Source organism: Macrobrachium rosenbergii, chromosome 6, assembly GCF_040412425.1.
Source record: "Macrobrachium rosenbergii isolate ZJJX-2024 chromosome 6, ASM4041242v1, whole genome shotgun sequence".
NCBI classification, from domain to species: Eukaryota; Metazoa; Arthropoda; class Malacostraca; order Decapoda; family Palaemonidae; genus Macrobrachium; species Macrobrachium rosenbergii.
The window spans coordinates 24,881,648-24,908,004 of NC_089746.1; the positions used below are offsets into that span (position 1 = coordinate 24,881,648).

At 34.6% G+C, this 26,357-nt stretch overlaps 1 long non-coding RNA gene across 1 annotated transcript in view; it reads right to left on the reverse strand.

The window, feature by feature from the left end:
• LOC136839364 (uncharacterized) overlaps positions 1 to 26,357 on the reverse strand; it is a 327,006-nt gene that overhangs the window by 35,306 nt on the left and 265,343 nt on the right. Inside the window, exon 4 of the long non-coding RNA XR_010853303.1 lies at positions 19,368 to 19,537. This is a non-coding gene — a long non-coding RNA (uncharacterized lncRNA). The remainder of the gene's footprint in view (positions 1 to 19,367; positions 19,538 to 26,357) is intronic.

Here is a 26,357-nt window from a genome sequence, read left to right on the forward strand (position 1 = left end):
ATGATTTCCATTCTTTTAACAAAATTTCGTCTTTGCTGACGGCCTGCATCATTCACTTTTATCCATCAACAAAGAATAACTTAATACTCATAAGATTATTAAAACATCGTTGTTTTTGAGGCTGCATATTAATATCTTTTCATTTCATTCAACTTGCGAAATCCGATCACAACCAACTCTTAGCTGGCCTTCACCCTTTTAATACTAAATAACTTTCTTTCCTCGCTAAACTTTTTTCAATTCTTTCGAATTTTTCTCGGCTAATATGACTTAAAACTTCACAAGCTTCGTAATCCTCTTTATGACGTTCTTTTATCAATTCTTTAAAAATATTAGTTTCTTTTAATACTGTTTTTCCTCAAAGTAATCGAAACCAGATGTCACTGGGATCCTTTTTGTCTTGTCTATACTCTCTCTCTCTCTCTCTCTCTCTCAATTTTCTTACAAAGTTGTAAGAACGACGGAATTAGAAGCTGTTTTAGTGTGACTTAACTGACTGATAAATTCAACAAATGGAACTTCGACGTCATGTCACTGCAGACGGATAGAAATTTCCTTCATGAGATTTATTATTATTATTATTATTATTATTATTATTATTATTATTATTATTATTATTATTATCAAAATGTCACTGGAATAGTGAGGTTTTCTCTGGATTCTGTTGATTCCCTAGAAATGTATTGATTTTCAGATGAAAAGTTGTTCTAGTTATTCCAAATAAATAAGAGTAGCATGTTGCTGCTTTTAAATTAAGGTCTTATCATTTGCAAGTATATATACAATTAGACGGTATTTTTAGGCAATAATACAGAATTTATGTATTGCATTTTCTACATTTACAGAATCGTTTCCGTGAAATCCGCAGTAGGATTTAAAAATTTACCGTAAATAATTACAATTAAAAAATATGAAGACACAAGTACATTTATATTTATTTTACAATCTAAAATTGTCATCTACCTCCGCATCTCCAGCATTGACATAAGTACCCTTATGAGGGAATGGAGGAATCCAGGATGTAGGAACATCCGAAAAATTCCGAAAAAAAGGTAAACTAATTAACTGAAAGAGGGTCTTGAAAGGTTTCCATGTAATAGAGGAAGAATGGTCAAACTTACGCAAGATTATCTTTTAGTTAATTTACACAGGAATTTACGATGCTTGTTTATATATATTTTTTTCTCTGGGTTTAGCATTTTGTAGAAAATATCTCTGTTGGAAAGGTGAAACAGATTAAAGACGTCAGCAAAGTGATCGAAATATTCAGCACTGCAAATGGTCTGGAATTTTGCTTTAGCCAAAAGTTCTGAAAATCTGATCTCATAATTTCTTGAAGCTTTTTTTCCTGGAAATTTGTCATCTAAAAGTGGAGTATAAATAAAAATGGCATTTTCTTCCATTCATTTGTATTTAAATGAAATAACACCGACCGATTTATTGTAATTATTTACCACAAGAAAATCTTCAACTTCCTTTTCCTCTTATTTACCCAATGAAGTCACTGATAAATTGGAATTTTGAAAAGGAAGCTGTTTTCTTTCGTCCAAGTCTCGATTTTAAACTTTTTTCTAAAGTAAATATAAGATTTCAGGTCTGACGATGAAGAGTTTATACTGTTTACTACATTACGACCACCCGCTTGTTGCCTGTCTATGTGTGAAGTCTGGAGTCTGTCGTCATTTAGGAATGCATTTTCAAGTCCTTATCTTCTTCTATACCATAAAAAATATTGTAATAGATATTAAATATGGAATAAGATGTAAGGAAAAGTGTTTAATTCATAGGACTAAAAAATAATAAAAAGTAGAAAAAATCCCTTTTCATCGTCAGACTTGTATTTTTTTCCTATAGGAAAAAATGTCAAGTTCGTTATTTAGACTAACAAAGGCAGCTCCCCCTTTCCAAATTCCATTCTTTCTTGATTTAATGGAATAAAAAGAGATACAAAGAAAGGCTGGCGACCTTTTCGTTTTATTGGAAATAAAACAGTTGATTTTATTTCATTTCACGTTACACGAGAATATAAGAAAACCTCAATTTTATTTTTTCTTTATTTTAAAAACAACAAGATTTTTAAACAATTTCAAAGAAAATAGAAGTCATTTTGAGAATCAAGTTTTCAGACCTTCCTCTGATTAAGCAAAAATCCAGATCATATCTGGTGCTACAGATTTTATGAAATTTTCCTGAATTCAGCGATCTGTTTTTCTTTTCACTGAAAATCTTTTCTATCAGATGGAACAACCAGAATCCCAATCACAGATTTATTATCAATGCATCTCCTGTCGAACACTATAGAGCATGATGACAAATATAAAAAAAAACCATACATGTTCTTTTCTTATTTTTGTCTATTGGTTTCGTTCAGCATAAAAACGATAACATATGACGTTATTAAATCCAAAAAACCATACATATTCTTTTCTTATTTTTGTCTACTGGTTTCGTTCAGCATGAAAACGATAACATATGACGTTATTAAATCCATTTTTTTCTGAATAATATTTTTTTCTGAAAGCCGTCATAAAAGTATTGTGTTCTAAGAATTAACTAGCGGAATCATATTTCATATTACAATAAGATTTTTTGTTAACAGAAAACTTGAGAAGAAAAAAAAAAAGTTTCGAGGAAAAAGAAATATAATTTTATTGGTAACAGATACCATATCGATGATTTTCTAGTAAGTCTTTCGAAAGGGTGCGCTTTGTTTGAAACAATAAACAGACTCCTATTTCATGTCTTTTAAAAACGCTTCTTTTCTCTTTTCCCGTTTGAGCCGTGACTTATGACTATATGTCTATCTATCTGTCTATCTATATTACTTCCCGTGTATATTTACATAGCAAGACACCTTCGGAGTAAGAAAGTGAACGGGCAAAAAAGTAAGTTAGAAGACCTGGGGAAAAGAAATAGCCGAGTGAGACAGAGGGGAATAAGGGGTTTTTTGAAGCCCATTTTTCCTAATCTTTGTCGCCATCTAAATTGACTTGTCGCATCCCTCATAACCGCTGGGACTAGAAGGCTTAGCAACAGTGCGACAAAGTTTGTTATAACGGGTTACGAAGTATGCTCGTTTGTTGGTGTCCGAGTAGAGGGTTTATTTGTATGATGAATGTATATTTATGATAAAATAAATCATATAATATTTCAGAATTTTTCACGACTCTTCTCTAGAACGCAATACTTATTGCCCAGTTAATTCTGTTTACAGAATCTGCCGAGTGAAGAGAATTCTAATTCAGGTAATCGTCGAAAATGGATCTTCTTTTAGACTCATATAAAGTTATTGAACAAGTTGATCAGACTAAGAACATCAATGAGATTTTTGAAAGTGACTTAAATGTTAAACCGTATAATATTAACCCGAGATTACTTTCCTGATCAAAACCTTTCGTAAAAGCTTAATCATCATTAACAGATGTTCAGTTGTCATCGACGAATGACCAAGCAATATAATTAGCATTTTAATGATGGTGATATGGAAAATAATATCGAAAGTGACAGCAAAGTTTCGTCGTCCCTTTCTTGAAAGGAAATAAAACAATGGAACAGTCAAAACACGCGTCAATACTGCATCGAATCTTGACGTAAACATTCAGAAGGGTTCAACCTAATTAGGCGAGCAACTCATATTTCCCCCGCGACTTCACCCACACCTCCGTGACTGATGAGCCAAAGAACTAATTAGGAGACGCGTCCTTAACAAATTGCATGCAAAATGACCCGATACGAAGAGAAGGAAATCTTATTTTTTCAGCTCGTGAATGGAGAAAGTTTTCTCGCAAAGATTTTGTCGGAAATTCGAAATCAAAGTCAAACTGTTTTTATGCAGAGAGATGGAGTGAGTGCATGATTATATTGGGCTAATCTGAACGTGGCCACAGGCAGCTTCCCGTTTCTCTTTCCTTTTGTGAGGAGGGAAAATCTCACTTTGCATATCCCACGAGATCTTTTTTGTTCTTTCACGTTGTTCTACTTTTTTTTAATCTCCAGAGATTTAATTACCCAAATGAAGGGGCTCCTGAGGCGGCAAATGTTTAACAGGTTCGCTTTTGATTAGGGCCAACATTTAAACTGACTGAAGTTTCACATCTTTTTCTCGATGTACTTTCTTCTGCATATACGTAAAAGGAAGGATTTGCTTTGACTAGCCTCTGTACGTGGTGCCTCATTTGCATGGGATTTGAATAGTATCGGGAATACTTCAGGTGATCTAAAAACAAATGGAATAGATTAAATTTTAATCAAAACGAGAGATATACGGAAAAAGAAAAGAACACTGAATTGTTGTCATATAGGATGCTAGATTCCTTTTTTATAAGTACAATATGTATAAGAGGTCTTTTTATTGGAATATTTATAAGAAATAAAAAAACTTAATTTTTCATTGAAGGAATCTATCATCGTTTATGACAAGAATTCAACGCTGTTTTCTTATTTTTTTAATAAAATAAATATTCCATAACTACAATATATAAAAGAGGAGATTTTTTCCTTCTTGATGCAGCAATTACTTATTCTCAATCAAAAAATAAAGCTTTCTTTGACACATTACATTAATCAGCATAGGAAAACACATTTGTTCTCATTAAAATTATCAAATGAAGCTTTCAGCAAAACCTGACTTTTATCTAGGGGATAAAATTATTTTAAAGCTACGAAAGTTGTCTATCAATTGCTATACCTTTCGTGTTGTTAAAATGTAATATTTTGAGTGGCTAGCAGCAAGCAGATGTTTCATAACAAAGCTGATTCATTGTATGATGCATATTGCCGTCATTAGAAAACGAAGGGTAATTGCGCCCTTGGTGTATATATATATATATATATATATAATATATAATATATGTGTATATATATATACATACATATATATATGTATGTCTTTGGTGGTATATGTATATATATATATATGTATGCGTCTTTTGGTATATAATATGTATATATATTTATGTATATGTATATATATATATATATATATATATATATATATATATATATATATATGTGTGTGTGTGTGTGTGTGTGTGTGTGTGTGTGTGTGTGTGCGTGCGTGCGTGTGCACGCGGTCAAATGAATCACAGACGTTGATTTTTGAAGATGAAGGGTTTAATAATATGATGCCGTATGTTGGTGCGGTTGTTATTGAGAAAGATGCATTGAATATGGGAGCCCAACCTTTCCCCGTGTGGCTGACATCATGAATGGATGAGTACTATGGAAATGAGACGGACTGGAATACGTAGGGTGCTTGAAGAATTGTACAGGTTTAGATAATAGATAAGCTAAGGAAGGCGTGTTATGTATGCTTCGAGTCCTATGAATTGGAGGGTGACTGTGGGACAGAAAGTCCCAAAGAAACTTTGTCGACTGGTATATAAGAGGTGATAAAGTAGGAGCTTGGACATTCAAAAAGATTCTACGTGAAAAGAGATATTTTACGAGGTACAATTTGCTTTTATTTAATTTGTAAATACTCCTTGCATATATATGTATATGTTATACACACACGCAGACACACACACACACACATATATATATATATCCTTTTTTCCCTGGGTGGGGGTAGGAGAACACATTAACTTTCCGGTTCCGGAAATTTTTTTTTTATATGAGGATGTTACCCCGCCTCTTTTTAACCCTTGCGATGAGCACCACAATCGTCTAACTCTCAGGTTCACAATTCACTGCTTAGGTCAATTCAGGGGCCGAACTTTAGTTAAGGAATTCTTTTCTTCAACTTTAGTTAAGGAGTTCTTTTCTTACGGAAAGACCATTTTCTTGAGAAGAGACTATCATCAACATAACATTAGAAAAAAGACATCTGAGGACGTCCTTTTGTTACAATGTTATATTGACAAATGGAAAAAGACCGTTTAGGGGTCCAAATTCACTGCTCCCTTGTGTGCGTTTGTTAAAGTTTTCTTTCCTATTTTCAGTTTCTTCTTTCGATAGATCTGTAAACAGAACATCATTTGCTAAAGAATGCGCAGTTTATCTGCTTACAGAAGCAGAGATTGTAAAAAAACAATGGGAATAAAATTCTGCACCTCATGAGAATAGTGGTGTGTCTGCAACTGTGTTTGTAGATTGTTCGCTTATGAACCAGGAACCAGGCAGGGACCTGACACAGGCTCTTGCTCTTCAGCAGCCACTTTTTGATAAGTCTGAAAAAATGAGCAGTTTATCTGCTTACAAAAGCAGAGATTTACGACTTTCTCAAAATTCTATGGGTCCGTATCTCCAAAGACAAGTTTTTTTCATCTACGTTCCGCCTTTATTCCCTTTGCTTTTTTTACAATCTCTGCTTCTGTAAGCAGATAACCTGCTAATTTTTTCGTTGTTTTCCATGATTCAACAAATATTTGATCAATCTGTGTGCTGATCTTGACTTTACGTGATGCAGTGAATTTGGATGACCCCTAAACTGGAGGATTACCGGAAAGACTTACAAACAGAAGTCCATGTTATAGGGATTATTTTTCTACTGGCCATTGAGAACAGATTTCACTGAAAGTTACTCTCCGTCTTGGATGTAATTTAGGCAAGGTCAATGGTACTGTACAGTAGATTAAGTCCGATTGCAGAAAGTGAAATTCTTTGTTTGAAAAATAATTCACATAGTTATTGTATTGAAAATGATTGCTTGCATCGTAGCCAAGAATTATTAATAAATCAGAATGAACTACTTGAATTTTCTATATTCAAAACGAATTTCTATTTTCGCAGTGGATGAATAACATCTGAAATGTGCACTGTATATTGAAAAAGCCATAAAATCTATCATTGTAGGATTGATTTCAATAAAAAAATAATCTCAACTCTTCCGCACCATCATAATAGCATTGCATAGCAAAAATTACTTCTTTTTTCGCTGCACGAAATAAAATCTCTCTCTCTCTCTCTCTCTCTCTCTCTCACCAAAACATCAATGAAGTCAATGATGGGTAAAGCAACAACAACAAAAAACACAAACATGCACGTCTTCATTAGCCTAAGTAAAGCCGTCATTTTTTTTTTTTTTTTTTTTTGCTAAAGGTCTGTTTACAAAGCGCCGTTCCGCACAGATGAACAAAACTGTCCGGCCCAGAGATTTTCTTTTGATGTTTTTCCTGCATTCTGCAATTGTCCTTTGCGTTTTTTTATTTTTTTTATTTTTTATTTTTATAGTTGACCCGCCGTATTTACAACCAACAGTCTTTTCTGAGGGCCAGGATAACTTTTCTTTTGATAAACTCTGCAAAAACACGACTTGATGTTCGCATGTGCAAAGATCATGTATTAAAAACTTACGATCAAAAGCAGGAAAGTGGTATAATGTTTATCACGTAATAACTTCTATTCAATATGTTGTATAAGGAAACCAGTAAAGTTAATGTTAGGAAGCCTTTTCTTCTCTGAACTGTTTATAAACACTGAGTGTGTGCGTGCAAAGTTCGCATATTACAAATCACATTCTGAAGCAGCATGAAATGTTTGAAAGTTTATTACGAAATAACCATACGTTACTTATGAAGTGGGTGTCAGTAAAGTTAATTCACATGTTAATCTCTCTTTCGTTAATCGAGGATATACCAAGGCTTCCATACACCCTATGTTAATGAAGCAGCAATGGATAGTACATTGGAAAGTCCTAGGATTTATATGATTTATGTGTATCTTCCAAAGTGATATTCAGTGACCCTAGGGTTTGATGCTTCGCTCTTTACTTCCTTTTCAAGGAAAAACGTGTGTATGTGTATGCGTACACAAGCATATACTATACACATTTTCTCGCAAAAGTAAAAATAAGAAGGGAATATTTTTCAGCAATTCTGGTGTTCAGTCTTACAAAAGAGCCCGGGGAGCTTCGTCAGAACTGCCATCACCTGCCCCTAAAACTTTCACTCAAAACTGACTGAAAACTGACAAAATATGCTGGACATCTGGTTTTTGTTTCCTGTAAAAGAAAACTATTGAGATGGCTTTGTCTGTCCGTCCGCACTTTTTCTGTCCGCCCTCAGGTCTTAAAAACTACTGACGCTAGAGGGGTGTAAATTGGTATGTTGATCATCCACCTTCCAATCATCAAACACCATATTGCAGCCCTCTAGCCTCAGTAATTTTTATTTTATTTAAGGTTAGAGTTAGCCATGATAGCGCGTTTGGCAACGCTATAGGAGAGGCCAGCACCGGGCCGTGACTGAAAGTTTCATGGGCCGCGGCTCATAGAACATTATACGCTGTACAGACAACTCGATTGCGCCGAAGAAATTTCGGGGCATTTTATACTTGTTTGTTTGAAAGACGGTCTGTTATTGTGATGCAATGGCACTGGAGGTTTTTGTGCGAATCTACAAAAACGACATTACAATTAAATCCGTTCTCCCATCCTTATTCCGTTGTGCTGTGGGCATGTAATTCCTATTTTTGAAATTTTTTTAAAGTTATTTACCAGAGACGAATAAGAATAGTATACAACTAAGAATAAGATAAGAAGAATAAGAATTAGTTACTATTAGTACCTATAATTCTGCATGCATGAAGCTTCCACTATATGCGAGTAACAATAATAATGATGATACAAATTTTCATACAAGATGATTGAAACAAATGAAGCCTGTACAACTTGAATTCGGTGAGATCGAGTCTCCTAAACACAACAACAAAACAACAACAGCTGCAATCTGAACAATAATGCTAGCAAAATCAATTGTCACTGCCTTTCAACTTTTCTTGACTACTAAATGAAGGATGTCATCCTAAAGTTATATATAAATTTATATATATATATATATATATATATATATATATATATATATATATATATATATATATATATATATATATATATATATAATGTCCACATTTTAGAAGCACACGTTCCAAATCTACACAAAAGAGTTGTTAACACGACGATTGGCACACCTGTATTTCATGCTCTCTTCATTTTTGTTAACGACACTCTCCCTCATTTCTTGTTACTGAGCTCTTTCTTTTTAATATTATTATCATTCTTTCAAGTTAAAACGCTGCCAAGTGCAGCCACCACTGACAATGACTTAGCCTGTCAATTTCATTCGTTCTAACGACTGCCTTTTCTCATTCGGACCACATGAGCAAAACTCTTTAACAAAAAGCGTATTCCACTTTTATATGAAAAAATCAATTTTTCAACAGGAGAGCCAGCTACTTTTAACAACATCCCCGTCTATTATCTGTATGCATATTCAATACCTGAACTTGCTGTGGGAGGGAGATAGAAGAGACCATCGACTAGAGTGAATTTTTGATATAGTGACCTGGCGCGCTTGATGATTTTATTTTTCCTTTACTTCCAGACTTAGGCACCTTTTTAAACGAGATTCTAATCCACACAGAAATCTTTCTGCTAACACCCACACTTTTTTTTTTTATCAATGATCACTTTTATATTCACCTCTCCATTCCCATCAACAAAGGTCACGCCATCTGCTTTTGACATTTGGTTTTAAAATATTCTTCCACTGCGCGGAGAGAAAAGTAATGTTTGCCTATGGCCTCTCGAGAGCTCCCTCCTTTTTCTTTAAACCCCAATTAATCATGGCGTATCCTTATGTATGCATGATTTATTTATGAGCTTTTTCTATAAACAGAGGGAAATTCACCTCCGCTGCACAGAATGAACATCAATATTTTCATGAGGCATTTCAAGCACTTTTCTTCAGTAAATAGAGAGGCAATCACACCTGCGTATAAACTGCATAAAGGCTGATACAAGAGGGTAATTTGTGAATCATTTTCGGTAATACGTAACAGGAGCGTTGCGTGCCTATTTCTTGTTAGGTCTGTGTATCAGCTATTCCTAAGGCACCACTTAACTTCCACTGAGCACAAATCGAGCGCAAACGAACATAACTCATAAACAGGGGTTGGTTCCACATGGCGCATCCAGGGATACCCTGACCATTGACAAGAGGCTTCGTCCTCTAACTGCCTAGTAGCGACGGTCATTGCTTCTAAAAACGGCTGGTGTGCTCTTGTCAAATGTCTCCCATGCTTTGTCTTCTCTTTGTAGTACAATAGGCAATTACCACAATTGCATTAATTTTCTATTTCGTTGTTGATGAATACAGATGTAGTAACGCCAACTGATGCTATCAAATTATTGCTACGCCAGCTGACTGTATGAAATTAAACAATGCCAACCGTTCAAGTCTGGCAGTGAACACTGCCGTCACTTACAAAACGTGGTAGTTAATAAGAAGCGCTAATTGCATTTTTTTTTCTTGTTCATTTACATTATGACCTTTATTATTCTTCCTGCATCTGAAACGATGCATTTTTTTTTATTTTTTATAAACCACTTTAACGCAAATGAAATTATACTAAGAACCCTTGCTTATCAGTTTAGTCATTATCTTGGGGGTAAGTATATAGATTTTACTGGAAAGTAGACTGAAATTCATGTATTAATTATCTAAAATATACACTTACATGTTTGTAATTGTTTTTTGCTTAATCAATCCAGCAAGGCAATTATATTTAGAGGCCTGAACGTAATTATAGTAATTAGTGAGCTAACTGGGTAGATGAAACTTTCCTGAAAATAGGTGGCGGTTCATAGGTTTATTATCTAAACTGTACATTTCTAGATTTGCAAATATAAATTCCCTTTGGTGTAAATTAATTTCTAATAAAAGTCTCATTAAATTATTCAAACGAGTACCTAAGCGTTTTCGGAAATCAATTACCAGTGTTCTGATTGTAAAATATTAATTCCCTTAATTACAACAGAGATATTGCATTCCAGAGCAGCATTAAACAAAGCGTAATTTACTGCTTTTCTGATTATATTTTTTATACAAGATATTTATTTTCACATTGAACATATTGAAAATTTACGAAGCTGATTTATTGATTTACTTGCTAAACTGTTTTTTTTATTGAGAAATATAAAAATAATTGATACCCATTAAGGCTGATTTTCCATAAAGAAGTTTTAAATGCCTCCTTTGCAAGCCTTTATGTAATTTGACGCACAGGCGCAAATCCCCTCATTCAATCGCATATGACGTAACCGTGAGTCTTCATCAAATGATGCCAGCTTTGTTCAGCTGAATCTCATTCCATAAAAAAGCTGGAATTAATAATTTTATTAGTAAAACCCCTGGAAGATACAAGAAGCTTCGTGACGCTTTTATTTTCATATATTTTTTTAACGTTAGAGGGATAATCTGCACTCTCATTCAGCCAGAGCAAAGGGTTTCGACCTCGGTGAGATTGTAACAAAAATGTATGTAATTTTTTTCAGCTAATTTCTTTTTCCTTAAGAAAACTGAATAAAACACAGTAATCCTAAACAAATATTCAATCCATTAACACCGACAGATTCATCAATAAACTGAGAAAATCTAAAGAAAATAGAGGAAAAAGATTATTATCGTGTTTGAAATGACTTACAGCACACACAAGTTAAAAAAAATTATTGTTAAGTTTTGGGTTGGATGCAGCATCGTCGCATTTATTTAGTCCTGCAAAACTGGGTCATGCTTTGTATTCTGAATAAATTCAAAGATAATATTGAAATAATAGTGCTTAAGTAACAAGCAGTCACAGGAAAAGTCAGCCGAGAATAGACACAATGCACTTAGAAAAGAATAAATGATATACTTGAATTTCAGATAATACTGTTACTGGAATTCTTTCATTCAAAAGTTAATACGTCAACCCGTCTCTGTTGGTTGTTAGGTGTCCAGAGGTCCACACCAGGATTTTTACTCCATCTTATATTTTATGAGACTTACAGTTGACCAACTGTGCAAGAGCCGGCTGACATAAGGCCAACTAAAGCTAAACCAACCAACTACCCAACCATTCACCACACACCGAGATAAAAACATTCTTTTATATCAAACCATACTCTATAAAACATGAACACGTTAAGCATCCAAGTTGCATCGACGCAGCGAAAAGCGTTGGCGTGTGCAAGTCTTACTCCGAAATAAAAATAAAAAAGGGCTTAACCAGGTTGAACCCTTTTTTTCATATTCATATGAAGATCCGACGGGAGATTTATTTAATGTTGACATGGCAACGGCACGCGGCTTGTGCTCTCCGTGAATTTCCGCCGCTGAATGAAGTCGACTAGCGAGTCTTGCGTCACTGTGCGCTTCAGTTCATTCTTTGTTGCCTGGCTGAATGATATTCATCGTCGACTATATCTGTCCAGGGCTTTCAGGTTTAAGAAGAAGGAAGCGTGGAAATATCCATGAATAATAGTCTACCTATCTAATCTAGTTCTTTCCAGTCTATCTATCTAATCTATCTATCTATCTCGTGAATATATTTTTATATTTACAAACTGTCCAATATAATTAAATGTATTTTTATAACTAAAAGCTTAAATATTTACTATTTATAATTTTAAACATATTTGATGTAATTATTATCTAATTGATTTACATCTGCTTAAATATGATATTGTGTTATTTACATTATTTTACAATGAACAGCTTCTGTTTTTATTTTTTCTAAGTAATATATATCACTAATACATATCAAAAACATAATACTGCTGCTACCGCTGTCAAGCTATCTACCTATCTATCTTCATTCTGTAGAGTCCAGCTAAAGCGTAAAGATCAGATTCCTCTTGTTTCTGACGTTTAGTTGAAGATAAGGTAAATAAGGAAATACCATATCTTAATATCCTTTTCACAGAGTTGCATCGTTTGATACCACGATATTGTTGCTCCTAACATGGAACTAAATTTAAATGAAACAGGGATATAATTGTTTATCATATGTCTTCTATTCCGATATAGAATCTACTGGTTACATTTTACCAGATAGGTATGTAATTGCATTACCTATGAACAGCTTCTGTTTTTATTTTATAATACTACTGCTACCGCTGTCAAGCTATCTACTTACCTTCATTGTGTAGCGTCCAACTAAAGTGTAAAGATCAAATTCTTCTCGTTCCTGACGTTTAGTTGTAGATAAGATAAATATAAGGAAACAACATATCTTAATATCCTTTTCATAGAGTTGGATCGTTTGACACCACGATATTTTTCTCTTAACTTGGAACTAAATTTAAATGAAACAGGGACGTAATTGTTGATCATATGTCTTCTATTCCGATATATAATCTACTTTTTACCATTTACCAGATTGGTATGTACTTGCATTATCTATCTATCTGTCCATGCTTCTTATAATATACTAACTACTGTGGCGCCAGCTACATTAAAAAGGACGTAAAGGTTTTACTAAAAGTACCGCGCGAAATCATGAAACAGTTGAGTGATGCGTGGGACTGAATAAAGCATTTTTTAGTATTTCATTTTCTGCTCACTTGATTACCAAATTTAGTACAAGCTCAAATTTTTTGGAAAACGCACTATGAATTTTCAGATATCCTTGTTTGCTTTTAATCCATACGAAACATTTTATATTGAAATTCAAATTACTTTAGCTTTTCGTTGAATAAGACTTTTCATAAATAAATTCAATTTTCTTGTACTCTATTATATTTTGAAACATGGACATATTTTTGTGATGGGAGTTTTTAGTTAAGCTTTTTCCCTTGAAATACTTCATTTATAACGGTTCAAAGAAATTCTTATAAAAAAACAAAAGTTCACAAATTATTAGTATTTGTAGAGCTTTATAAAGATATATATCATTTACAGCGAAATAATGAGGCTGCGTTCTATTAGATTTTTTAACATAATCATCTGATACAGTTTGACAAAGCAATAACACACAGAGACGCACGCAAACACAAAACTGTCATATCCAGAGGTTTAATCAAGAAGAAACAATTAGAAACACGCAGTGGCGTTAAAAAGTCAAATGTAGTGAATACAGTATGATTGCTTTACTTGTTATGAGACTGCCGACTCTAATTAACGTAAATGCTCAGGCTTTAATTTACACAAGCTCTCTGACTAATTAACGGATTTTTATTTGTATAATTCATTTCCAAATTCTGCGTTTATTTTTATCTTTATGCTGTTGAGTAATATTTACTGTAGAATTCATTTGTCAGTGGTTCTGAAGTTGGTAAGGAACTGTCATCCTGATGGCGTCACTAGTTCAGGACCTGGTCAAGGACCTCTGTCTGTCCTGACTGTAACTGGTAAAAGATTGGTATTCGAACGTCACTGGTTCTGAGAAAGCAAATTCATGTTTTGATCCTGAAGCTAAGTGTGTAGAACATGGGTATCAAGTTGTCGCTGGTTTGGAACCAGGCAAAGACTTCTGTCACTCCCGACAGTTCTTGGGTGGAAGACTGGTATTTGGTAATCACTGATTAGGAACTTGGTAAAGATTCCTGTCATCCCTATCGGTAAGAGGGTAGAGGATGGGTATTCTGTCGTCCCTAGTAAGGAAACTGGCAAAAGACCTTTGTCAATTCTGACAGAAGACCAGGTAATTTAGTCATCACTGTATCGTAAGATGGCATCTAACACTTTCAATTCTCCGGCTCTTACCGGCAGGTATTTAAGTCATTAGCTGGGTGACGGTAGGAGCCTAGTTAAAATTAAGTAAGATAGTTTTACCAGACCACTCAGCTGATTAACAGCTCTCCTAGGGCTGGCCCGAAGGATTACATTCTGAACCAGTTGGTTACTTAGCAACGGGCCTATTGTGGAATCCGAACCACATTTTAGCGAGAAATGAATTTCTATCACCAGAAATAAATTCCTCTAACTCTTTCAGCCGGCCTGGGAATCGAACTCCGACCTAGCAAGTTCCAGTCCACAGCTCTAATTCACCCAACGAAGAGACTTGGAGCCTAGTTAAAGCTTGCACCACTTTATAACCTGGATGAATAGTTCTAAAAATAGTCAATTGAGCTAAAAAAAAAAAAAGGACATTTATCAACCGATTTCTTGACATAAAGCAAGCAGGACTAAATTACCTTAATAGAACAACAAAGATGATGCAGCACAAGGACGTTTATGACATTTGTATCAAGTTTCATTTTTTAACGCGCAATTGCAGTCTGTCAAATTCGGGTTCCGTTCCCTTTTCAATCCCTTAACAAAAATACCTGACTTCAATTTTGCAATTATCCAGGAAATTTTTTTTTTTTTTTTTTTACGTATCTGATGCAAAAGTTCTCAGAAAGATATTACAATATGCCAGATAACGTGATCATATGATATCGAAATGGAAAACAATGTCATCCCACTTCCACAATGCAAGGCTACATAAGCATGCAACTGGGAATTTTGGCATTTACTGCTTGTTTCAATCTTTCATTTTAAGCCTTTCATCAGGGCATAAGAATTCTTTTGGGTGATCGTCCACGATTTCATTAGCCTTTAATTAAATCATGTACTTGCCTGAGATTTATGAAGTATACGTTAGGGAACGGGCGAACAGTTGCTCTTCTTTAGTGTTTTAAGATGTGAAAGGTTGAAAGTGAATTTAATAAAATTTCATTCACTAAAATAACGAGAATAGTTTGTTTCTCTATCCCATTATAATCAAATGAGAAGGATTTCATCGTTGAAGTATTTCTAGAATATTCATTCCAGATAACCTTTACATAACTTTGCAGTAACAATAAAATCTTCACAAAACAATTAATAAGGTCCACGTGTTTTGAATGCCAATAATGTTAAGAAATCTCTCTCTACTTCCTCTTTTCATACAAATAATAACCTTAATTGATTTTTCGTAAAAAAAAAAAAAGGAAAGACTGGCACACTCCTCTTGTTCCCCTTCTTCAAAGTATCAATAAGCACAAATGTTGAAAGGAAACATCTAAGGAAGCCAATTTCATTAGTCGAATTAACGAAGTTAACCGTTATTTTCTAGAGAAAAAGCTTTGATTCGTAAGAATAGAAGATTTTTATGCAGTCTACTTCGTTCTAATTATCTTTTTACTTTCCACGTTTTAATCTTGTTTTCCCTTTTCAATGATGATTACTTCTTTTGAAGTCAATCCTTTTTTTTCCATAATCTTCGCTGAATTTTGTGGTGAAATGAGAAATTATCCAAATATTTATTTTCTTTCTAGCATCAGGTTTGAAATTTGTGACAACCACATATTATAGATTCGGGAAGCACTACAAAAATATATATATTATGTTTAGCACTCTTCATGACGAGTCAAGATTTTTTATACTTAGGTAGCGAATACAAAATATGATTATAATCATCAATAAAATAGTAATTTGCTTATATAATACAACGAAAAGCTATTCCAGTTTTTCAATTATGTTTCATTAACGTCGCTCCATATACAGATATACGGAAGCATATTTGTCCTGGATGTACTTAGAGTTTTATATAGATTGATTCAAGCTATATCGTGCTGCAACTAATGTTCTTGAAGTTTCAAGGTGTCATTGTCTATTAACAAAGCTATACAATGTTGGATTATCTTTTGTGTGTGTGTGTGTGTCTTTGAGTTAACAATATTCATAAGATTAATTCTGCTTCATTTTACATGGACTTAAATCTTATTCACAGGGTACTGTCGAATCAACAGTGTCCCTGCTACCAGGCGGTCTGCAATAAGTATCTTTTTTTCTCCTCTTCCTGCTTTGGGGAATCGTTTCCAGTAAAAGCCAGTTTGAGCACTGCCCTAAGAAAAAAAAAATAAAAAAATCTCTGCTTACCCTTCAGCCTCACTGGTCATGAAAAGGAAAGGTTCATTTGTATCTTGTACATAAGCAAATACGATTGTCGGGTCATCTGAGATGCAAAATCGATTGATTAAAGTTATCTGGCCTCACAAATACCGGATATGGCAGTATGCTGATGAATATAATGAATACAGCCCATAAAATAAAATGCGAATAAATATAGTTTTTCAGTGAAAAATTTACCATTATTAATTGTGGAGAAAACTTACACGAGTTCTGTGTACCTCTCCAATGACAAAAGAAATTCTGTCATCACCTGTATTTAACGAAAAAAGAAACTTTTTCTTGTTGATAAAAGGAAGAATCACAATCACACCTAAAAGAGAAATTATGACATCACCTGTATTCAACAAAAAAGAAACTTTCTCTTGTTCATAAAAGGAAGAACCACTGACTATTCATTACACCAGGATCGCTCCAAAAATTTCAATTGAACTTCACCCTTAATCCAAGTAATTGCTACTAATGAGGGCGATGTGTTTTAGTCACGTCGTCAGCCTTATCACCAAAGCAATTAATTAATTTGACACTGATTTCAAGAGGGGGAAAGCTGAATGGAATTCGGCCATTTCAGCGTCGTTTGATGCCAATCCCTGACAGATGTTCGTCGACTTCACTTTGATTCTTGTTAGTAGAGTCTCTCTCTCTCTCTCTCTCTCTCTCTCTCTCTCTCTCTCTCTCTCTCTCTCTCTCTCTCTATATATATATATATATATATATATATATATATATATATATATATATACTGTATATATGTGTGTGTGAATTTCATCACATCACCGTGACAATTTTTATACAAACATTAAGCTACAAATGTCGCTAAATAGCCAATTAGCGCTACCTCGGGAATACCACCGAAGGGGAATTATAAGTGATAAATGATTTGGCACGTAAGTGACTCGAACACCCGACAGTACCCATCCACGACTTCCAATCGACGTTCAAGACCATTTGGCTATCAAGAGGTGTGTATATATATATATATATATATATAATATATATATATAATATATATATAATATATATATATATATATATATATATATATATATATATATATATATATATATATATAATTTGTCTGTCTGTCTCTTATGTGACTTATGGAAAAAAACAAATGATTGTTAGGTGTTTATGAATAAAAATTATATCCAAAACCCTTGGAAATCGAGGAGCTGAATGTTCGTTTTGTGTCTGTTATTGGTGAACCGTAGATTACATAAATGTAGACAGCAAACGCATAATTTTATAAATAAATTTCGAATCATTCAAGACGAGTAAATTAAAACGTTTACTTAAGTACTTAAATACGAATAATCATAAATACATCACCGCGTTCATTTACACGGTGATCTCAAAGGTTTTCTTCATTATTCTGAGAGAGGAGAGAGAAATAAAAAGAGCATATCACAGAATTCTACTTTTCGTGATTCTTTTTTTCTTCCTTGTATTTTGCCTTCGTGTGACCTTGCTGGAGTTATTATTACGAAGGTAAAAGTCATCAGCGAGAAGTATCGATTACTAATAAGGTCTGGAAGTTCCTTCTTATCTCTGGGAGTCAATAAAGAAGCTTTTTAATTTTAAAAAACCTTTATTTACATATTTCTTTATTGTGTTATTTCACGTTCGTGTTTTTTCTTAATTATTGTTCATGTATTCAAATTTAGTATGAGTGATGGTAGTGATTATCGTTTTAGGAATAACCTTGCAAACTGAAAAAATTTGAATATATAATTATATTCTTTCTATCTCTCTCTCTCTAAAGCCTCGCCCTCCTCCTCCTTCTCCTCCTCTCTCTCTCTCTCTCTCTCTCTCTCTCTCTCTCTCTCTCTCTCTCTCTCTCTCTCTCTCTGTCCCCTTCTCCTCTTTATTTTCCTCTCTCTGTTCAGTTTTTCAAACGTTGTACATGATTAAATTCGATGAATGGCCTATATCTTGACGAAAATGAGTAAGATATATATTCAGTAGACCATTGTATATCCCACGCCATTATAAATCTAATTTTTATACACAAAAACTAGAAAGGCATTTATTTTCCACGAATCATGAGAGGGTTTTTCAAGCCTCCAGGAGATTTAGACGATCGGCATCCAAAAAACATGCACGTTCTGATAAATGCATGGAAAAAAAAATTGTTCTTGTATAGATTTTTCCAAGTGTTATTGTACAAAAATACAGAATTCTTTAGCCTTCAAAGGCTTCTACCGACTTTGTCGAAAGAAAATATACGTTTCATTATTTAATGCAAGATATATTTCTTCCGAAGAAGGGATCAGGAGCTGTTTTACATTGTTATACATTTCACTTTAATTTAGAACCACACAAGAAGGGTAATTTTGTCATATGCAGTTAGATTACGTCTATATAGGTGATTAAGAATCACAGTTCTGAACGCGGTGTCGCCTGAAACATCTTTTCTATATTACTCTGCTTGTCTACATGCGCAACCATTATTCTGGGTGACGATAAGTGTGATTCCGTTCGCGTACATTATCACAACTCTTGTAAGTATTAGAGTAAAAAAATTACCACATGCAACAAATTCTCGTCACCAATCAACTTGCTGAAAATATGTGAAACCTTGAAAAAGTTGCAGCTGAAAGAAGCTGAACAGCTAAGAGGTAAGAAAGCAAAAGAATCGTCTACAAGGCTCACTATAGGCAATAACTACAAAACGCCACCTTTCCTACGAGTAGATTCCTATCGCAACAGAGTGAAAATATTCCAACTAACCTGCTTTGACTTCCCATCCGATCCGAGTGACGACGGAGCTTAGATGGCTTTCACCAAGGAGAGAGTTCATTGTCCAAACAGGCGGTTCTCCTTCAGATCAGATCAAACACAGTCCTGACTGGTTTCCGACGTGTGGCGAGCTTTCTCAATAAACGCCAGGGCCCTCCTGCCTGTCAGCAGAGGATTAGGGAAAGTCAGATATGCTCCGTCTCTTTGTGTGTATATAGTGAAGATGCCTGTGTCAATGTTATGTACCTGTCAGGCGTTGGAAATAATTATTGTTGATATGCAGAAATTCAAATCAATGACAAGATCAAAATTTGTTAATCTTAAGTTGTATGATGTATGATATACACGAGAGAGAGAGAGAGAGAGAGAGAGAGAGAGAGAGAGAGAGAGAGACACTGTCAATGTTAAGTACTAGTCTGGCGATGAAAACAGTTATTGTTGATAAACAGACATTCTGATTAATGACAAGATCAAAATTGTTACTCTTGACTTGCATGATGTGTGATGAACGAGAGAGAGAGAGAGAGAGAGAGAGAGAGAGAGAGAGAGAGAGAGAGAGAGAGAGAGAGAGAGAGAGAGCATGCAACTATTACTCTTCATTTGTATGGTATATAGAGAGAGAGAGAGAGAGAGAGAGAGAGAGAGAGAGAGAGAGAGAGAGAGAGAGAGAGAGAGAGAACAAATGACGTTCTAGCAAACATGAATGGTTATGTATACGTCATCTGTATTTTAAAACTAATGGGATATTTATGGAAGAAATATATGTATTATGGTAAGATGGATAGCATTATTGAGACTGCAATGTACAACAACTGTTTATTTTCCTTTGCAGCTATTTCCTCCTATGTACAAAAATCTGAAATTACATTACAGAAATAAATAGAGAAATAAATATAGAATATATATATATATATATATATATATATATATATATATATATATATATATATATACATATATATAATGGGCCCTTATAACTAGAAAATATTACAGATATGCTAGACAAATTTTTTTCGAATAAAACCTTAAATTTTTGCCAAGGATTCCCATACGGGAAGTATATTTTTCTTCTCCAGTTTCAGCTTAAAGGAAACTGTATTTTGCTCTTGGAATAATTCAAGGTCTTTAGATTTCTCCGAGGATGTTGTGTGCTGATTTATAACTTTTCGTTGTTCACTATTTCCCGAGCGTTTTCTCGTGACGATCCACTGAACCAATCATATTTTCATAAATGTTTATTGGAACGATAAATAACGGATTGTAGAACTATACTGAAAACTGTTATATCCGGCCTTTTATAAATAAAAGATATATCAAAGCTAATTCCAGGTTATAGTTCCAAACGTTCATAAATGAAAGGGTTATCAAAGCAAATGTAAAAGCAAAATTAAATGTAAAAGTAAAAAAAAGTAAAAAAAAAAAAATTTCTGAAGGCAGGGCAAAGGTAAGAAATTATTCAAAAGGAGATTGTAAGACTGAGTTGGCTTTTTTTTTCAGTTCCAACAAAAATCTTTTGTATTTCTGACATCTTTTAAGGTATTTGGCCATTTTACACGGTCTTAATCTTCTGTTACACGATCTTATATTCTGTTACACGATCCTACTCTTCTGTTATACGATCTTACCCTTCTCTTGCACGACCTCACTCTTCTGTTACACGTTCTTACTCTTTTGTTGCACGTTCGCAATCTTCTGTTACACGATCTTACTCTTCTGTTGCACGATCGTACTCTTCTGTTACATGATCTCACTCTTCTGTTGCCCGATCTTACTCTTCTGTTACATGATATTCCTCTTCTGTTGCACGATCGTACTCTTCTATTACATGATCTCACTCTTCTGTTACAATATCTTACTCTTCTGTTGCAGAACTTTACCTTTCTGTTACACTACCTTACTCTTCTGTTGCACGACCTTACTCTTCTGTTACACGATCTTGCTCTTCTGTTGCACAGCCTTGCTCTTCTGATACACAATCTTATTCTTCTGTCACAAGATCTTACTTTTCGTTTACACGACCTTACTCTTCTGTTATACGATCTTACTCTTCTGTTACGCCGTCTTACTCTTCTGTTTCACGATCTTGCGTTTTTTTTTTAAGAACAGTCTTGGTCTCCATTGACAAGGTGGTGGTCACTGAGAGAATAGACGCTCCTGTCTTGAGAGTATTCTCTTGCCACTTTTCTTTTTTTGCTAAAACGCCATCCCCTCCTCTTATATGATATTTCCTCCCATCGCAACAACACTCAAATGTTTAATCAAGTTTTTATTTAGTTCAAATCACTAATGTTTAGTGAAGATTCTTCTGGGTAAATTAGCTCCATGTCGTAGCATTTCAGCGCCACTATATTTTTTGCCTTGTATGAATTTCATATTTCTCTTTACATCGTCATTACTCACATTACTGAATTTAAGCCCCAGAGAGAGAGAGAGAGAGAGAGAGAGAGAGAGAGAGAGAGAGAGAGAGAGAGAGAGAGAGAGAGAGAGAGAGAGAGACTACTACCTATCCAGCTAGTGGTTATTAATGCAGTTAGTCTGAAACTGTATAATAGGAGTCGACATTTTCTTTTAAGCACCTCAGTATTTGCATTTTAGATTCTGTATTTCATAAAACTTCTAATTGAGCCTTGAATAATAATAATAAAAAATATTTTGAGTGTACAGGCCCTCACCTTCTCTTTCTCACTATACACAATTGCCTTAAAGCTTTTTTTTTTTGGATACATCGCAAACAATAACCCATGTATCACTCACTCACTGCCTTTTCACCTCTCTCTATTTTTCTTTCTTGTTATCGATTCTCAACTTACTTTATATTTTAAATCTTTGCCTAGAATCATGAAAGTGCGCATGCGCGTACACATAACGAAGAATAACTTATGCATAACATATATTACATATATCGATCCTTCTGTCTATCTGTCACTATACTGCATAAGATCCCCTTGCCGAGATCTCGTCTAATTTTTTTCAGGGAGACACACTGCAATAATATTGGGAGCTGGCGTCTTCAAACGACCGAGAGGAGATACAAAAGAGAACGGTTGGGAAAAACACACTGAAAATCACATTATTCAATCGTTGTTTGTTTTCGAGTCAGTTGGTGACTGTGCTGTTGTTTTTAGTTGCTTTCGTGCCAGATATTGCTGTTTGTGATGGTGGTAGTTGTAGTAGTAGTAGTAGTAGTAGTAGTAGCAGTAGTAAAAGTACAGTTGTCCTCATCATTTTGTGCATCATCATCATCAAAGCAATCCATATTAGTTGTAATAGTGTTGATACTACTTCCCTCAATTTCATTTGCAGCATTAGATGCTGCAGTATTGGTAAACATCATCTTTCTCACCATTCCATTTTCATCATTCATCGCTTTTCTCTCTAGTTATTTTCATCAGCTTAGTAGTAGTAGTAGTAGTAATAGTAGTATCGCAATCCTTCTCCTACTTCTCATCAAAATAATTTTCAGTAGTAGTATTACTACTAGTATCGTCTCCAACAAAATCAGCATCATTAACATCACATCCCCAAGAGCTGTAGTTACATCTTCATTAGCAAAATCTTATCAAAATAGCGGTAGCACTTTCCTCGTCATCATCATCACCATCATCCATGCTCATCATCGAGTCATCAAGGGTATTCAATAACATTATCATCATCACATCACTAAGACTATTCAACAGTATTGTCCTTATCACCGTCACCATCATCTTCATTATCACATTATCAAACTGTTCAATAATATTGTCCTCATCAACAGCATCATCCTCATCATCGTATCATCAAGACCATTCATTATTATTGTCCTCATCATCATCATCATCATCATCATCATCATCATCATCACCACCATCAGCAGTAGTAGAGGTGGTAGTTGCATTAACGGTGGTGCAGCGAAACTTTGTGAATTCCTCCTTGAACAGTAATTGATCAAAGCGACTACCAAACGCTGCAACCAGATCCGGCGGGCAAAACAACAGTTTTCACTAAACGCTTTAACCAAAGGTCGTTAATTTTACCAAGGAGACTTCGCCTCATTCTGACAGAGGAGCTTTGTCTTTCTATGTAGTTTAAATCGTGTGTGGTTAAGCTTTTGTAATTGTATTTGTTTCTCTCAGATGACATGTGCTGTATGTCAGAAGTGTTTCCTAGTGCAATTTTAGCCATTTCTGATTGCATATGGATTATACGATTGTTAATTCACTAAACAGGATGGCCTAATAGTTTCGCAGCTTCTTCACAGGGATATGAATATTCATATATGGTAGCAAAGTGTGATTATGCTCTCAATTTGTGAATGAATCTGCACTTATCTGAAGACAAAGTCAGATGTAGTTAATGGTGAGTCATTATTGATTGAATTTGGTTTCTACTCTTGTTAATTAACTAAACTTGAAAGGAAACAAATTTCCCAGCTCATTCATAAGGATATCAATATGTATACATTGCATCAAAGCGTAATTATGCTCTTCAATTGTAAATGATTCTGTACTTATCTGCAAACAAGGTCAGGTAGAGCAGCTGGTGAGCTTGATTTGGTAAGGTTTCCTGTAGTTGCATCCGTTCCAGATAAGTATATCATTCAGTTGCCCATACTAAATGTACTAAATATTTATTCTTGCTGGCTCATAAGCAGATCTCATTAGTGAGGGCTCGGAGAATATCTACTGTAGGCAATTAGTAAAATTAACTTGATATAGAAATTTCATGCGTTTGTTTTTTGGTTGAAATTAACAATAACAGTAATACTTGCCCCTTCTGTGTTGTGGACCGTTGTCTTTGGGTACTGTCTATGTCATTTTAACAAGTAGTTATGTTACGCTAATGCTTACCTGCATACTATCAATCTACTTAATTATCTATCTATCTGAATGTATAAAAGGAAAGACACATTAATTATGCCTTTTGAAGTCTCATTCTTAATTCTGAACTCTAACACTGGGAACAATTCAATAGAATTTCGTCCTAAACCTATTAATTCTCGCTGATGCTTTCATTAGCACATTGCTCCATACCTCCATTTCAAGTGATCTGTGGACGTATTCGTTCGATATGCGGGTCAAAATTTGAAATTCGTTTAAACAATGGTGGAGAGAGAGAGAGAGAGAGAGAGAGAGAGAGAGAGAGAGAGAGAGAGAGAGAGAGAGAGAGAGAGAGAGAGTTTTAGGCGAAAGTTTGCGCCTTAAAGGGGTTTTAAGAATGGACAATACTAGGCAACCAAATCATACATAATCTGTAATTTGTAATTTGAAGAAATTACAAGAAATTACACGTAAAAGTCTGATTCGAAAAATCCAGTTCCTCCAAAATCTGCTTTTGGCAATGGGTTCCATATATCCTCAGGGGTATAAGCTTCATTTTTTTGTTCTGTCTTTCCCTTTACTTGTAAGCAAGAATATTTCTCTTTAGTCCGTCATTTACGCTGAAGCTTATCCGTTGCATCACATCCTCTCTTGGCATGAACAGAGTTTCGTATTGGATGCTAAGTGGGTCCCTCTTTCATCATCTGCGTTGTGGACTCATTTCCTCACTCCATGAAATCGAGTTTTCCAGAGCAACTGCACTGCGTTCTTGCCTTAGCTTATCCTAGATTTCCTTACTTCGTCGAGGTTAAGAAAGCTACATGTTTTGCCGTGTCAGTTCGATATTAGGCTGAACAATTTTTTTTTCTGTGCTGTCGTGCAGGTTAGAAATGTTCATTATCCATTTGAATAAACGGGTCTTCATTAATACCTTCCCCATCACGAAAAATTGGTGGTAGAATCTCGTCCGTTTTAGCACGCTTTTTTAAAATCAAATTTCTGCGCTTGGAGTTCTTAACACTTCTAGTTACCCAGGTGCCTTCATTGAAGTTCTCCATTTGTTTGCTTTTTATACGATGCAAAGTTATAGGTTTTCATTACCTATAATTGATATGCCAGTCTCACTACAGCGGATACGGTTTTGCTGTTAGGGTGAAAGAGAGAGAATAGACTGGAGGAGAGACGATTATTTCCTTCTCTTCCTATTATCTGCACTTTTACAACTATATGGAACGTGAATCATTTACAAATCGACTTATTGTTTGCTTGGGCGACTTGTTTACAGAACCTTCATCGAGATAAGAAAACTGTGTGGGTGTCATATACTTGATCTTTTTTAATTACAGGTAATTTTGGGATGAGGGTGGTAGGCCAACTCTCTTGTCCATAGATATTCTAAGTGTTTAGGTACCAACGGCTTCGGGCATTCCTGGTGGTCATTCACCCAAGTACTGGCCAGACTCAAAGCTGCAATAAAGAGGGCGCTTTTCAGACTTGGTCACTTATCTTTGCTACTGGTGTTATTATTAAAAGGTGTATAAACTGTCATCTGCAGCATTCTGAATTGTTACATGAATTATATCAACTCTCTCTCTCTCTCTCTCTCTCTCTCTCTCTCTCTCCACGCACACACACACACATGCAAGTTTTATCATTTTAGAGAACTTTAATGTGATGGAAATTTCTATCCCTCATTTCTTATTTGCTGATTTTAAGCTTAGCAAAAATGAACCATAGCAAAAAAAATTTGTCTATAATTGGACCATCATGGTCTATTGCACATTAATCTTAATGGTTTATGGTCCAACCAAGCTCTTAAAATAAATAGTTACAGCCGCGCAATTATTTTGTATCTATCAAATGTTACTACAATTGAAAGTAATCAAATGTAAACAATAATCTGAATATGATCTGACAATTCTTCTTCTCCGGTCTTCTATCTAAGATAAAAGTAATGCAAAAAAAAAGCAAAAAAGGAAAATAAGGGTGTTGGACCCCTTGACCCAAGGACGATATTTAAACGTTTTTCCTTTGATAATTAGACTGTAAAACTAAGAGCATCGAGAATGTATCTGATGCCCTGTCCTAATGGATATCTATTAATACTTTAATGGAATGCGCTTATAATGACCAGCATCAAAGAGAAGATTTAATTATGTAGTATTCTGCAAGAAGACCATGACAT